The sequence below is a fragment of the Portunus trituberculatus genome, chromosome 25 (assembly GCF_017591435.1).
Source record: "Portunus trituberculatus isolate SZX2019 chromosome 25, ASM1759143v1, whole genome shotgun sequence".
Classification (NCBI taxonomy): Eukaryota; Metazoa; Arthropoda; class Malacostraca; order Decapoda; family Portunidae; genus Portunus; species Portunus trituberculatus.
In genome coordinates, this window is record NC_059279.1 from 8,336,419 (window position 1) to 8,351,152 (window position 14,734).

Sequence of the window (14,734 nt, forward strand, 5' to 3'; positions counted from 1 at the left end):
TACTTTGTTGTTACTGTATTTACATATTTATTTGTATTTAGTATTTATTTTCATCATTTTGATTTATTTCGTGTGTGTGTGTGTGTGTGTTTTGTGTGCGTTGTGCGTGCGCGCGCGCGTGTGTGCGTGTATGCGCGCACGCGTGGGCGCGTGTCTGTTTGTAGGTCTTTTGAAGCTGGCGAGGCCTGCACTTACCGTTATCACATAAGGGTGGCAGGTGGCAAAAGAAGACGTCAAAACATCATATCTATCACGTTACTAAGCCTCATCCTTTCTCCCTTCAGAGTGTTGACATCCAGGGGTCCTCACTTTCCTTGGCGGCATCGGGCGACGAGTGTTTGAGCGACTCTGGGACGTCTGGCTACGAATCTTGTTCCTCGGAGGAGCTGAGCGAGCGGGAGCGACGGTTAGCTAACCTGCGACGGCTGGCGCGAGATCTGGAGGCCTCTCTTCACCCTAACTCACAGGCGTGGGCCTCCATCTGTAAGGTGAGTCACGGCAGCTGGGTGTGTTCGTAGTAGCGATACTGCTTTGTAAATATAGTGAAATCTAAATGTCTATTTTTCTTTATTATATTACTTTTTTTTTTAAGTATTTGGAAAGGTAGTTTAAGAGTAAATAAGGCCAAAGAAAAGTTCGCTGATGATGCCACTTTATTCATATCGTTGGTTGCATTCTTCCGCATATTCTTTCCTTGTCATATCCTTGAAATCAAGTTTTTGTTCTTCCAGACATTGTCCAGTGCCGAGGCGGAGCTGAAGGGTCTGCAACAGCACTGCCGCGAGCTAGTGGTGAGGTCCTCAGAAACGCTGGACCAAGCCAAGACGTCGCCGCAGCTCAGGTAGGGACAGTTGTCTTGTGTACGCCCGCCTTACTCTACAGATTGTTGTCCATTAAAGATAACCGAGAATATGTTTTTAAGCAAGCGAGCTGAAGTCACGCGCTGCTCTGTGCCGTGGGTCACGAGCACCGCTACCTGCCGTGGCTCGGGTGCTGCGCGTTACCGCCCTCGTGTTGATCCCTTCATTTCCCGGGTTCAGTGAGACATCCTGGCCAGGTTTTCTCTCACATGTAATACCCTCACTGCTGCGAATTATCCCCACATTTGCATATCTTTCAATGGCGGGATTACGTGTTGCAACATGAAACATAAGGTGACAAGTGAAGCGAACCACGATTAGCAGGGTCATGGGAATGGGAGGAGCCGGCGTGGAGAGGCGGGAACTGATTGGCGGATCCCATTCACGGACTTACCCGGCAGGTCATTACAGATCAGTGATTCGGCCTTATCATGTATGGACCAATCGGCGGAAAATGGATTTGCTTTCGGTGGATTAGAGACAATAAATAAGAGGGAGAGGAAGGGGTGCGGGTTCTCGAACTGAGCTTATGTGGAGGGTGTCGACGACCGCGACGGGCCGATAAGGTGCCAGGCTCGGCGCGGTGCGGCTGGGAACAATTCTGGTGGTTTGTGGGAAGTATTCATCAGGCAAAGCTGGACGAGTTATTGGTGATGATTCAGCCAGTGGTGTTTTCGTTAGCGTTTGAACAGGAGGAGTCTGTATTCCAGAGGGGCCAGCGAGCCTTTCAGTATTTGCCATTTTGTCTGGTAATCACCAATAAGCGTTAACTTGTTAAAAATTGATAATGAAGTTTTTTCCTGTTGTCTCTTGAATTTTAATGAGATTATTCTTTACTTTTTTCAGAAGGAGAATGTGGTCCAAAGACTGCAGGGTCGGTAAGGCGTGTCGTCGTTCCAACACCGTGAGTGGCAGTGGGCGTGGTGGAAGCCGCCGCGGATGGGTGTGGCGCGTGGTTCGGGCAGCACTGCCCTTCCAAGCAGCGCTGCTGCTCCTTTTTTGTGTGGCTTGTTTGCTGGAGCCGAACTGTTGTGACCACGTAAACACCCTCAACCTGTCCCTAAGTCCACAGCTCCGCTACGTGCACGGACCGCCGCCCGTGTGAAGGCCGCGTCGGTGCTGTGTTCATAACCCTTGTACCTGAGCTTCGTGCCAGGTGTAAATACCCCGCCGAGTGTACATACCATGGTCTGGTGTACATTTAGGGTAGCACGGAGGGCTGTAAGACCCCTGGTCTCATGTTCACTGTAGATGTACATACAAATCGGAGGTGTGACCACGCACGTCTCCCTGTACACTGTGTGGCCAGGGGCGCGGCGAAGTGCAGGGCGGAGTGGCCCTGGCAGGCGCGGCGGCCGCAGCATGGCCAGCCGGTCGAGACCCCGCTGTGCGGGTCCTGATAGCGCCCCGCATGGCGTGAGAGGCGGCCGCGTTCCGCACGCTGCTCAGCACTCACATCATGTCAGGTCTCATATTTTTGTATGATTACATGTATTGATATCGTGTGAATGAATTGAATGTTGAGTTTGGTGTATGATTTGTGTTAGCAAGCTTGATTATGTTTGGGTATGTCTGTGGCCACGTACTTTTGGGGCTGAAATAGTTTTAAGCAGTGTGAAAATTGTATTATTTATATGATACCCTGTAAATGTGTAATTACAAAGGATGTTTGATATCTCTGATTCTCCAAGTTCCAAGAGGGACTAAAGCAAGGCAAGTTCAGTGGTTGGTTGCCTCGAGTCGTGTCTCTCCCATCAACGGGAAGTGGCTCGCTGACCCAGCAGCTTAGACTTGAGTCGTCTCTGTTTTCTGTAAATTTGCTCCATATATTGACCAAACACAGTCCGGGCTGCAATGGAGACACTGCCTATGCGGCGCCACAATTCCCGCAGACCCGGACTGACCAGGCAGTGCTGAGCGCCCAATCTGCAGTACATACAAGGCTGCAAGAAGCAGGAAAGCCAGTCCCTTAGTGCCAGGGCGCCCGCCATGTGGTCAGTGGTTCAGCTCCACTTCATGCCCCGAGCATCTTGACTGGCGGCTCGCACTAGCTTACACTGATTTGACAATACATTTTTTATTTATTTATTTTTTTTTTTCGCAAGTGAGTTACTGCCTGAGCCAGACGGCTTATCGCGGAGCAGCCACACGTGGCTCCTCACTGGCCAAGTTAACACCGCCGCAGGCTGGCCCCGGGACCAAGCTTCTCGCGGGAGCTGCTTCACAGTTTACGAGTAACGTAACGCAACGCAGCCGCAAAAGCTTTCATTTACCAGGCGCCGCCGGCAGCGGGCCGATACGTGGTAGTGAGTGAAGCCAGCCATTTAGTGGTCAAGTTGTACCATAAGTCTCACTACTCACGTCACAGCTTCGGAAAGTTAACTTTGGCAAAAGTATCAAAGCTTTGTTTTACATCTGGCTGAGCATCGTCATTTGACGTTCTCAATAATATCGGCCGTGCCCACGAGCCTCTGTAATGCACCGCCACTCTTAGTGTCTTGGCCCAAATTCAGGAGGTTGCCATCAAGGAAGCGACACTGCCGGGATGCGAGCGTGGTGGTTGTCATGAGGACGCTGACCGTGGTGGTGAGCTTTAGCAATTGCTTGAGACGCCGCGCGAGATTGTGTCGGTACGGTCGTTGGTGTGCCTCGGGCCACTACTCCAGCTAATGTTAGGCATGTAACACCCTAGAGTAGCTTGACTATCAACTCCGGCTCTGGTAACAAGGGTGGGGCGAGATTCCTTGTGGCCCGGAGAGGCGTGTGCTCTAACCATGGAGACCAACACTAAGCAATAAGTCACGCCAGTAGTCTACATGAAGGAATCTTGCCTCGCTGCAGTACTTCGTAGCCTTAAGGTCACTGCCTAGTCAGAGCAGCAGGAAAACGGCAGGATCACTGGTATGTAGTCCACCATTTACTGACACCTTAATGTGCGTCTTATGCACGATCAGGCATAAAAAGAATCGAAAATAGGCTTTGCGCAAAGGAGCACTTGCCATTCTTCCTGTTACTCTGCCAAAAAGTAGTAGTTTTACAGGTGGCGTGCTGGGCGGCTCTGCGTTCCTTATGCTTGGGGACGGCGGCCTCGCAGCACTGCCGCCTCGGGTGTGCGCGCAGAGGGTATTCAAAAGAATTTAACAATTCACACTGCATTTCAATCTATTCAAACATATCCTTATTTGATCAGAATGGGTGATTGTTTTTATTTTCTTATGGTGCTAATGAAGATGAACTTTGTGTTCTTATTTGATCAGCAGATTATTAGTATGTAGCGAGCATGCCAAAGGCTTCTTAATTAGTCTTGAAGTGAATGATTATGTTGTAGGTTATTGTGATTTTTTAATGTGCAAAAATCAGAATTTATAATTTATTTTATATGAAATTTTGTAAGAATTACTCGGGGGAGTAACTACTGGGCGATTGTTCTTAGTTCATTAAAGGTTGGACGTCGGGGCGGGGTTGTACCTTTGTAGCTTAAGACACTGGAGAAAGAAACTGTTGCCAACGATACCAACAAATTTAATGCCACAGTCATTGTTCCTAAATGTAGAATGTGCTCATTTATACGCCTCGGGAGCCCGGGAGTCTGTCCTGGCACGAGCGGAACAGCGTGGAGACCAACACCGCGAGCAAGTCATGTGTCCCACGGCTGGACGCTACAAACAACTTGCGGGAATGCAGCGCTTCCCGGCCCGCCGCGGGTCTGGGGCGCCAAGATCACTGGGTGTGCGAACTGGAGTTTGCCAGCGCCTTCCATGCATTTTATGATTGCCGATGCTGATTTAGTTGTAGCTTTTCTTATCACCCTAAGATTGCTGTGTGAGCATTTCTTAGAATACTTCAATCACGGATCCTTCAAACGCCTCCCTGTTTTATTTTGTGTGTTTGTGTGTGTGTCGCTAAAGACGTTCCCGCTGGCGGACTCCGAGCCCGGTTATAGGTCTGTGCGAGGCGACTCCCGCTCCCCGCTACTGTCGCTGCTACCTACCACTCTGCAGGCTTGTGTCGCCCCGCGAGGGTGTGACGGGCCGATCTGTCGTCACGGTTGTAACATTAGCCAGGGGGGGATGTTCTGGGGAATCTTGGCCCATTACCGGTTGTCTCGTCTCCCCTCACAGCTTCAGATGGCCTTCTTCTCTTCTTCTTGTCTTTCAAAACTTACCTTCATTCTCGTTGGCATTCAAATTCTCAATATTCCACGCCGACATGAGTGGTCCCTGTACTGCTGGAGTCGGGAGCCAGAAGGCGGCCATCCAGGAGCTCAAAATAAGTCCCTCAGATCAAGTCAACTGTCCCTCTTGTCAGTCGTGTCTAAATCAGTCACTGCTTTTAGTCCCTTCAGTAATCGCTTCTTTCCACTCCCCAATCCTCACCAAGCCGGTAATGTCATAGGTCACCCATGAAATCTCCTCTACGGTTTACAGTACAAAAAAAGCCACAATATGTTCTTTTATAAGTGCCTTAGTGTTGCTGTCTTGTAGGTGTGTAGTAACGACAGGTGTGTGCCCACGCCAAATATCTGGCGACAATAATCTCCAACAAGGATGTTGGTCGCAACTCGCGTTTCCTTGAGCTATCGCTGCTCGGGGGAAGCGGTGTCAGATCGGTGTCCCATGTTGGGCAGGATAATAAATGAAAGCTTGATTCAGCGCTGCTCCCTTACGGCTTATTAGCTTAGATATTTTATTTGAGTGTGTCATTAAGCCTGAATATGTTTTCTTGTGTTTTATTTGTATTTATATTTTCCAACACCTAACACCAGGTTCTTTCTCCCGTATTTAACTTAATAAAATGCAGATGAGCCTTTTGTGTTTTATTAACATTTCTTATTTTTGAGTCTCCCTATAAACACTGAATCGGAAGTAGCACATACACGTGAAAAAATGTGTAAAATGCGGATAAATACACCTACATTTTGTTTTGGAGTCATCTTGGTACATGAGGAGGAGGAATTTGAGTGAGAAGGAAGTTGTGGGGAGGTAGACTCATAAACATCCTCCTGAAGATTGTAATTATCGAGTCCAACAAGTAACCTTGCGACCTGAAACCACAGCTGTTTAAAATATGACATGTATTAGATGCAAAAATTCATACGAACATCTGTTCTGCTTATTATTAATATGAAATAAAAGTACATGTGGGGCCTTTCAGTATTATAGGCATTTACAAGTTATTTATTTTTTTCATGCCTCCCACTCAGCAGATATGATAATAGGCTATATTTATTATTATTTTTTTTTTTTTATTGTTTTGCTTTGGTGCACTTCTAAGTTGTTAATGTGCCTGATACTATTCATATTAGTTCCTGTGGTTCATAAGCAACAAGAATCTCAAATGTAAAGTATTCTAAGCCTTCTAAGGTATCGCAATGTGTTGGAATGGTGAACGAAGCGTCTGCGATACAAGCTGGGCGATAGAGGATCTGGCGGCGGGGCTCACATTGACGCCACTCTCGTTGGTAAGTTTCTCACTGGACTTGGGTATGTGCATAAAGGTAGTGTGTAGTCAGGTAAGTAATACTAAAACTGATATGTACTTGAAATTTTTACGTATGATTCTTTAGTTAAAACATTCAAGTTTAAGTGATTTGAATAGTGGCGAAAGTGTCAGCCTTGAGTGTCATCCTATGCATTCCTTGAGCCTTATACATTATAATTTCTAGTGTTATGAAGTTATATGAAGCGATTTGAGCTTTTTAAAAAAACACGAACTACTATCAGGCAACAAATATAGTTAGATAGCAGCTTGGTACACGAGGAAGTCGCCACGCAGTGTTGCCTCATCTCCGGGAATGGGAATGCGGTGTTGGTGCTGCGAGACATTCATCTGATAATTATTTTCGCGTTTCTGTCGCATTGGTGTTCCGCCTTATTATTCTTTACGAATTATTAGTATTCTGCATGCGATAGCTGAAGAATAGGCGCAAAAATTGATGATGTGTTTGTAATGCTGCTGCGCCGTGGGTCCGAGACTATCGAAGCTTCGGTCATAGGATCGAACCAATATGATGCCAGTAGTTTCCTTGATTTATATTTCATGCTCAAATTACAAGGCTGACCTTGGTCTGTGTCTTGCTATACATCGTTAGACTGAAGATGTGCTGTACTGAAACAGGCTTAGGGTAGGTATTTGAGTCTGAAGTACGTGATAATGATATACAAGACAGTTTGGCATGATCAGCTCACCAGGGCCCCATAGAAAGGCTACTATTTTCAGGGATTCAGTTTGGTGATAGCTGATTGACGGGAAGGTGGCGTCGCTTGGTGGAGCTTCCTTCGTGCTCGTCTGCACGTGAATCAGGCTCCTCGTCAGGTAATATCACGGTCCTTCTTTACTAACGCATGTATTTCTTAAGTGTGAGCTGGACATTATATTCATTATCAACCGCACGTGTTCATTATCCACCAGTGCACTACAGCCATGGAAAATCCCATTGTTCTTTCCTCGCTTTTTTTATATTTTTTTCAAAGGAATCCGACAAGGTTGCTTCTCTCACTACACGTGTATTATAAGTGCCAAATTATTATGGTTGGACAGGAAGTATCGACAGTTACCTCACATGCATGAAGACTGTTCCGTCCCCTCCCATCATCATCATCATCATCACCACCACTGCTCCCACCACCACCATCGCCGCCGTCACCACATCACCTCTGCCGACACCAACATAAATTCCATATCACCGCCACACCTTCCCTCACGCAAAACAAGAATACTTTTTCCGCATAACCACCACTTCCTCTCCCCCACCACCACCACCACCATCACCGCCGCCGCTGCCCCTGTCGCTGCCGCCGCCGCCGCCGCCTTCAACACACCACCACCACCACCTTTTCCCAACCATGTTACCATTTCATCTTCTTCCCTTTGCTTCCACCACCAGTACCCAAACTCGCATCATCACTTCACGCACACCACCCACCACCTCGTCATAATGAAGTAATCAGAAATAATGACATCTTTGGTATGCGAGACTGCTTCCACCGTACGTTCATCAGGCCACTAAACGTTACCGATAATGCTATAAGAGATCCGATGAACGTACTGTGGAAGCATTGTCTCGCATACCAAAGATATCTACTTCATTATGACGAGGTGGTGGTGTGCGTGAGGCGATGGTATGATGTCGAGAGAGTGAGGCACACGTGGAGGCAGTAGCTACGTGAATAATGGTGGAAGGTGGAAGAGGAGACTAGTTGTCAGGTAGTCGTGGTGGTGATCGTGGGAACAATGGGTGGTAAAGTATGGGTACTGGTGGTGGAGAGAAAGCGAAAAAGAAATGGTAACTTTGTTGGGGAAAGGTGGTGGTGGTGGTTGAGGTGAGGTGTTAAGGGCGGCGGTAGTGTCAGTGCGGGCGGCGGCGGCGGTGATGGTTCACCATCGTGCTGTCTCCTATAGAAAATGGATTACCCACACTCGTTCGGTTTTCTCTCCAATCCTAATGGGGAGTTTGATAAGGAAACCACCATATGTCCACGCTATCTATAATCTTGTCACAGTTATTTCCATGTGCATACCAGTGCTTTAAGGATTAATCAGTATATTGCAGAGAATTTATTCATAGAATTATTGTTTTGCATTGATGATTTAAGACAAAAGTATTATTCTATTAGCATCGGCAGGTATAGTCTTACAGCAGAGAACAAGTCTTTTAACTATTTGATGTAAAAACTTAAACAAATATATGAGATACTGCTGTACTAAGTTCATACTCAGTGATACTTTATGCAGTGACTCTCTCAACTCAGCGATCAGGGCTCAAATAACAGCAAACTACTCTCACGACTTGTCATGATTTGCAGCTTTGTAATGAGCGTGTTGTGTCATATTGTTCAAATAGAGGTGGGTGCCATACACATCCTGGTGATGCTGAGCTAAAGAATCGTTGGACATTTGGTGATACGAGAGACGATTGTGTCACAGGCTGTTCATGGAGGGCGACTGTTGCTACCACTATTCTTTAAATAATTCATGTTAAAGGCTGTATAGGTCGCGTCAAGGGCTCAGGCCGTGTAGTCACACCCGCACACCCAAGATAATCTTAATATTCCATAATCGCCAGTATTTGTTGTCACGAACGCAGATCTGTTTTGTGTTACTACTCGGAAAGAAAAGCGTAAAAACTACTCGTGCAAATATGCTAAATATGCTGTTTATGCAGAATGGCTCTATAAAAGAAAGTAAATAGATAAAGCTCGAAACTGCTCACTGCTACCACCTGGCGATGGCCACCTCTTACAAACTCCCCATTACTCCCAGACAGTTCAGAATCACTCAGTCTACCTGTGTCATTGACGTTTGTATGGTTCTCAGAGAATGAATAGAGTTGACATGTGGAACAGCTGAGAGAGACAAAAAGAATAAAAAAACGATAGTGAAGAATGTCTAGACCGAACGAATTATTATAATCAATATATTTTTTTTCTGAAGCGAAGGAAAGAGTTTTATCACTAGGCGCCTGGCGAAATAAATCATCTCCAGTGTTGTAAAATGCAAGGACTCAAACAAATGAAGTCTGAGTCAGAAATGCGGATCTTGTTATGAATCTGGGCCGTGTAATAACTAAGCACGACACCGAGCTGGCTGATAAGGCGCTTCTTCCTCGGGTAATTGCATGTAGGATTCCTCGCTCGAATAAAAATCAGAGTATTTTTCCCCAACGAATCCGGATCTGCCCTTGCTTGTGCTACTTAAAATTTACTGCATTTTTACCTCTCCGGGGGGATGAGGGAGTGGCGTGATTGTTTATGAACGAAAACTGAGGTGTGAGTGAGCTGAGGTAACGCATGCTGGGAGTTACGCGGTGTTTACCGTCGTGGTGTTGCGATGGAGAAGGGTGGATGTTGAGGAGGGCGCCGCGTGGCTCGGGTGGGCGTCAGGTGACACAGGCGGCGCGGGGCGAGGGAGGGGCGCTGGTGATAACGCGCCGCGCCTGTCAGAGGGTCGCCTTGTCTCCCGCGGGTGAGTTGTCAGACAGCTTGCCCCGCCACCGGTTTGTACTGCATAGCGTCAGCCGCGGCGGGCCTCCCTTCTTGCTGCACTCGTATTTACGGATTCCAATTTTTTTTTGTCTTTTAATCTAAATTTTTAACTTTTACAATGCACTCTAGAGGGTTTTTTCTTGTCATCCTTGTGCTTGCCTTTGTGTTTAAACTCATTTTACGACAAAGATGCTTTATGTATATCTACAAATTAATAATGGCGGGCAAGGTGCGGCGCCTGCGGCTCACCACTGGCTGCCTTCAGACTTACACCAGTTACAAATAATTATTTATTCTCTTGCTCCGCGACCTTGCGATACTGCGATACTTTACCTTTGTGGCTTTGTAAGTAATTAGCATACGAGACTTATTATATATTGCTGAAGACAGACCAGAGAGAGAGAGAGAGAGAGAGAGAGAGAGAGAGGAGGAGGGAGGGGAGGAAGAGGAGGAGGAGGAGGAGGAGGAGGAGGAGGGAGAGGCTAGTAGAGTAGACAAACATATAAGCAAGGAAAAGAAAACGAGTGAAGACAAAGACTTTGGCGTCTCTGTTACACCGATTACACCACATTAACCTATAAACTGTGGCGCAGGATGAGCGACGGCGAGGCGGCGTCGCTGTGCATTCTTTATGAAGCCTGAGCTGGCGGGAAACAATAGTCATGGAACTGGGGCTTCCTCGACGCCCAGGCAGCGGCAGCGTAATTCAGGGACGAAATTGCCGCGAGTCGGTGATTTGGGGGTGAAAATCTGGGATCCCACACCGCCAGAACTTATGTGCCGTCAACGGTGATGTATAGGCGGGCCGCCCTGCCCTCACCAAGCGGCTCTGTCATCACCGCCTGTCAAGTGTCGACACGGCAGAAGGGAACAAAGGTCATGCTCCCACTCCAGACTATTATTTTCACCTCATTGTTGTTGGTAAGGACGTGGAGAAATGTAGTGTCTTCGCGCTCCCTGCTTGTAAACGTGTTCTGCCGGAGAGTAGAAGCAGCGATGCCTTTTTTTTTTTTTTTTAGTATATATTTTTATTATTCATTTTTCCTGTAGTTATCGGTCATGCCTTACGAAAAACATGTTCTGCAGAGGCTTAAGACTTTTTTTTTCTCTCCTTCTTTTATCGCCAACAGTTTACTGAAAGCTTGTTCCTACATCTCCATTTATCTTCAGGAATTCCGTATTAGTGGAACTTTTAAAATCATTAAACACATGAGACGCGCCTCTGCCTTGTATGTTTTGATGGCGCCCTTGTCTGCCGAGCTGCTTGGCAACACGGATAGAATAAGAGTAAAGAAGAGGAGGGGACATGAAAAGCGAAAAAACCGGAGAATAGGATGAGATAAGTCTAGTCTCTCTCTCTCTCTCTCTCTCTCTCTCTCTCTCTCTCTCTCTCTCTCTCTCTCTCGAAAAACCGGAGTCTCTCTCTCTCTCTCTCTCTCTCTCTCTCTCTCTCTCTCTCTCTCTCTCTCTCTCTCTCTCTCTCTCTCTAGGATGAGTCTTTCTGTCTCTCTCTCTAAGTCTAGTCTCTCTCTCTCTCTCTCTCTCTCTCTCTCTCTCTCTCTCTCTCTCTCTCTCTCTCTCTCTCTCTCTCTCTCTCTCTCTCTCTCTCTCTCTCTCTCTCTCTCTCTCTCTCTCTCTCTCTCTCTCTCTCTGTCTCTCTCTCTCTCTCTCTCTCTCTCTCTCTCTCTCTCTCTCTCTCTCTCTCTCTCTCTCTCTCTCTCTCTCTCTCTCTCTCTCTCTCTCTCTCTCTCTCTCTCTCTCTCTCTCTCTCTCTCTCTCTCTCTCTCTCTCTCTCTCTCTCTCTCTCTCTCTCTCTCTCTCTCTCTCTCTCTTTTATTTAAACATTATCTTACATTTATAAATTTTACAATAAATCAGGTACAGAAGGAGATTTAGACATAAAGCTCCTTGTGTTGGCAAGGAACTATTCTAAACGTCTTTTTCTCGTTAGTATATTGTTTTGACATCTCACTCACTGCACTACACTTCACAACACTAGCCGGGCAGGGAGAGCGCTTCTCCAGACATTGGCGGCCACTTTTGTCTGCTGAGTTGATAGTCCCGCTACCTCAGCAGGCGTGGCCACCGTGAACTGATTCCACAGGCGCGCTGCCCTGGCTATGAATGTTCGCTGGTGTTGTGAGGAGCGGGAGAGAGGCACCAGTACCTGCTGGTCCCCATCCGCTGCTTGCCTCGTATTTCTCCCGGGTGGGTGTGGCGGCAGGCTGAGGCGGGAGAGGTGAGGTGTATGTAGCACTTGAGCTTTGTGGCACACCGTCAAGGTTGCCACGTCCCTCCGGTGCTCCAGTGACGTGATACTTGCCACGCTCTCCTCGTCTTCCCCCAATAGACGAAGAGCGCGCCTCTGTATCGCGTCGAGCCGGCTGGTGTGGGTATGGGCGCTGGACATCCATGTCAAGGCACCGTACTCCATACAGGGACGGATTTGTGCCCTGTAGAGAGTGAGGATGCCTCGCGAGTGCAGACTGCCAGCCATCCTGCGCAGGGCTGACACACGCTGAGAGGTCTGGCGGGCTACAGACGTGATGTGGGTGTCGTAGCGCAGCTCACGATCCATGGTGACTCCCAGGATCTTGATGTGTTCCTGGAGAGGCAGCTGCTCGCCCTCAAACTGTAGTTGTCCTTCCACGGCCTGAGAGGCGGCAGGGGATCGTGAGATGACCATGGCGTGTGTCTTGTCCGGCGCGAAGGTGACTTGCCACACCTTCCCCCACTCTTCTGCTGCCTTCAGCTGGCGGTTGATGTTGGCCACGGCGCGCTGGCTGTCCTGGCGGCAGTAGGAGAGGGAGATTGTGCAGTCGTCGGCGTAAGCCTTGACTGCAGGAAGCTGGCGCAGGAGATCGTCTATATACACATTCCACAGGACTGGGCCAAGCACTGAGCCCTGTGGAACTGACGCTCCTATATTGGTGGGTGATGAGGTCCGCCCATTGACGACGGTTCGAAGTGTCCTTCCTTGGAGGTAATCCTCGAGTAGCTTCAGGAGACCGCCGTCGATGCCCTTGGCTTGGAGCTTAGTCAGAAGACCCGCATGCCACACTCGGTCATAAGCCCCGCGATATCAAGGGCCACTACGAGCGTGTCCAGGCCTTCGTCAAGGGTGTCCTGCCATTCCTGGGAGAGTAGGAGAAGGAGATCGGAAGTAGATCGACCTGGCCGAAACCCGAACTGGTGGGGTGAGAGAAGCTGGTGTTCATCCAGGTGCTGCCATATGACGGCTGCCACCAGTTTTCGAACACCTTACCCATCACAGACAGCAGGGAGATGGGTCGGTAGTGCCTTGGGTCAGACTTGGACCCTTTTTTATGCACAGGGACCACGTATGCCTCCTTCCAGGATGCTGGCCACTTTTTTTCTGCCAGGCAGGCAGAAAAAATAGCAGCAAGAGGCACTGACAGTTCCCTGGCACATTGTTTCAGCACCCGGGGGCTGATTCCGTCTGGGCCCGTGGCTTTCCCTGCGTCCAGTTGCCCGAGTGCTTTTCCACCAGCTCCGTGGTGATGGGTATTGAGGTGATGGTGTGCGCTGTCTCCCGGGTAGCACTGGAGGGGCGTGTGGGGCACTCAACCTGCATTTTTTCTGCAAATAATTTTGCCAGGAGTGCAGCCTTGTCATCACTGCTTGAGGCAGTGGTTCCGTCCTGCCTGGTGAGGGGGGGCACGCTCTCCTGCCGCATCACACCCTGCCTCTCCTTGACCAGTGTCCACCACGTCTTATCTCCAACTCCTGGGCCTGTGAGCTTTCTCCTGAGGTCTTGCTCCCAGTGTTTCCTCGCCCACTTGGAGGTGTCAGTCATTCTCTTACAAGCAGCTCGGTGCATGGTGAGGTTGTGTTGTGACGGGCGCTGCTTGTATCTCCTCCATGCTGCATACTTGGCTTCGGCAGCTATCTGACAGCGGAAGCCAAACCATTGGGGGTTTGTGGCCTTGGCGAGGTATGTGCGGTGAGGGACGTGGCGGTCCTGTAGTGTGGCCAGGATTGAGGTGAGAGCGTTAGTCATCTCCTCCGCGTCTCCCGTGAGCACCGTCTGCCAGTCTGTGGCTGTCAGTGCGCCCCTCATGTCACGCCAGCTAGCTTGCTCCCATAGCCAGATGGTTCGAGGTGCAGCTTTTTCCCTCGCCACATGTAGCTGGATCTTCGTCAGTACGGCGTGGTGGTCCGAACTACCCACTTTATCCAGCTGCTGACACAATATTCTTTCTTCCGGGAGGTCTGATAATACTGGGTCGAGCAGGCCTCCTCTTTCGTGGGTCTGAAATGTGACGTGGTTGGTGAGGCCGGACACTGTCACTAAGTTGTTGTAAGCTTGCTGCTCGAGATGGAAATTTAGATCTCCCACGATGAGGACGTTCTTGCAGCCGTGGCGTTGGAGCAAGTTGTCCATCTCCTCCGCCAGGAAGTCAAGCGAGAAACGGCCTTGCCTGGGGGGGCGATATAGTACACAGAGCAGCAAGCCACTGTTGTCAGTCAGCACTATTCGGAAGAAAAGTGCTTCCATTTGCTGAGGAAGGTCTACTGACAGTTCCTGAGTCTGGAGGCCATTTTAAAGCAAACAGCCACACCTCCACCTGCCCTGCCGATACGATCCTTCCTCACCCACTTCGTGTAGCCTTTTATTTTGCCAAATGACGGCTCCACAGTGTCACTCATCCACGTTTCGCTCACCGCCACAATATCGGCTTTTGTCGTAGTACAAAGTTGTGGGAGAGATCAGCAATGTTGCTACGAAGCCCTCTCACGTTGGCAGAGACAACCGTGAGGAGAGGGGAGTGGCCGACGTTTCTTGGTGCTGGCGGGTTGCTGTTATGGCGAGGAGTGCTGTTAGTATTCGCTCTCCCAAGGGGCCGAGGTCCATCCCCGCTGGGACCT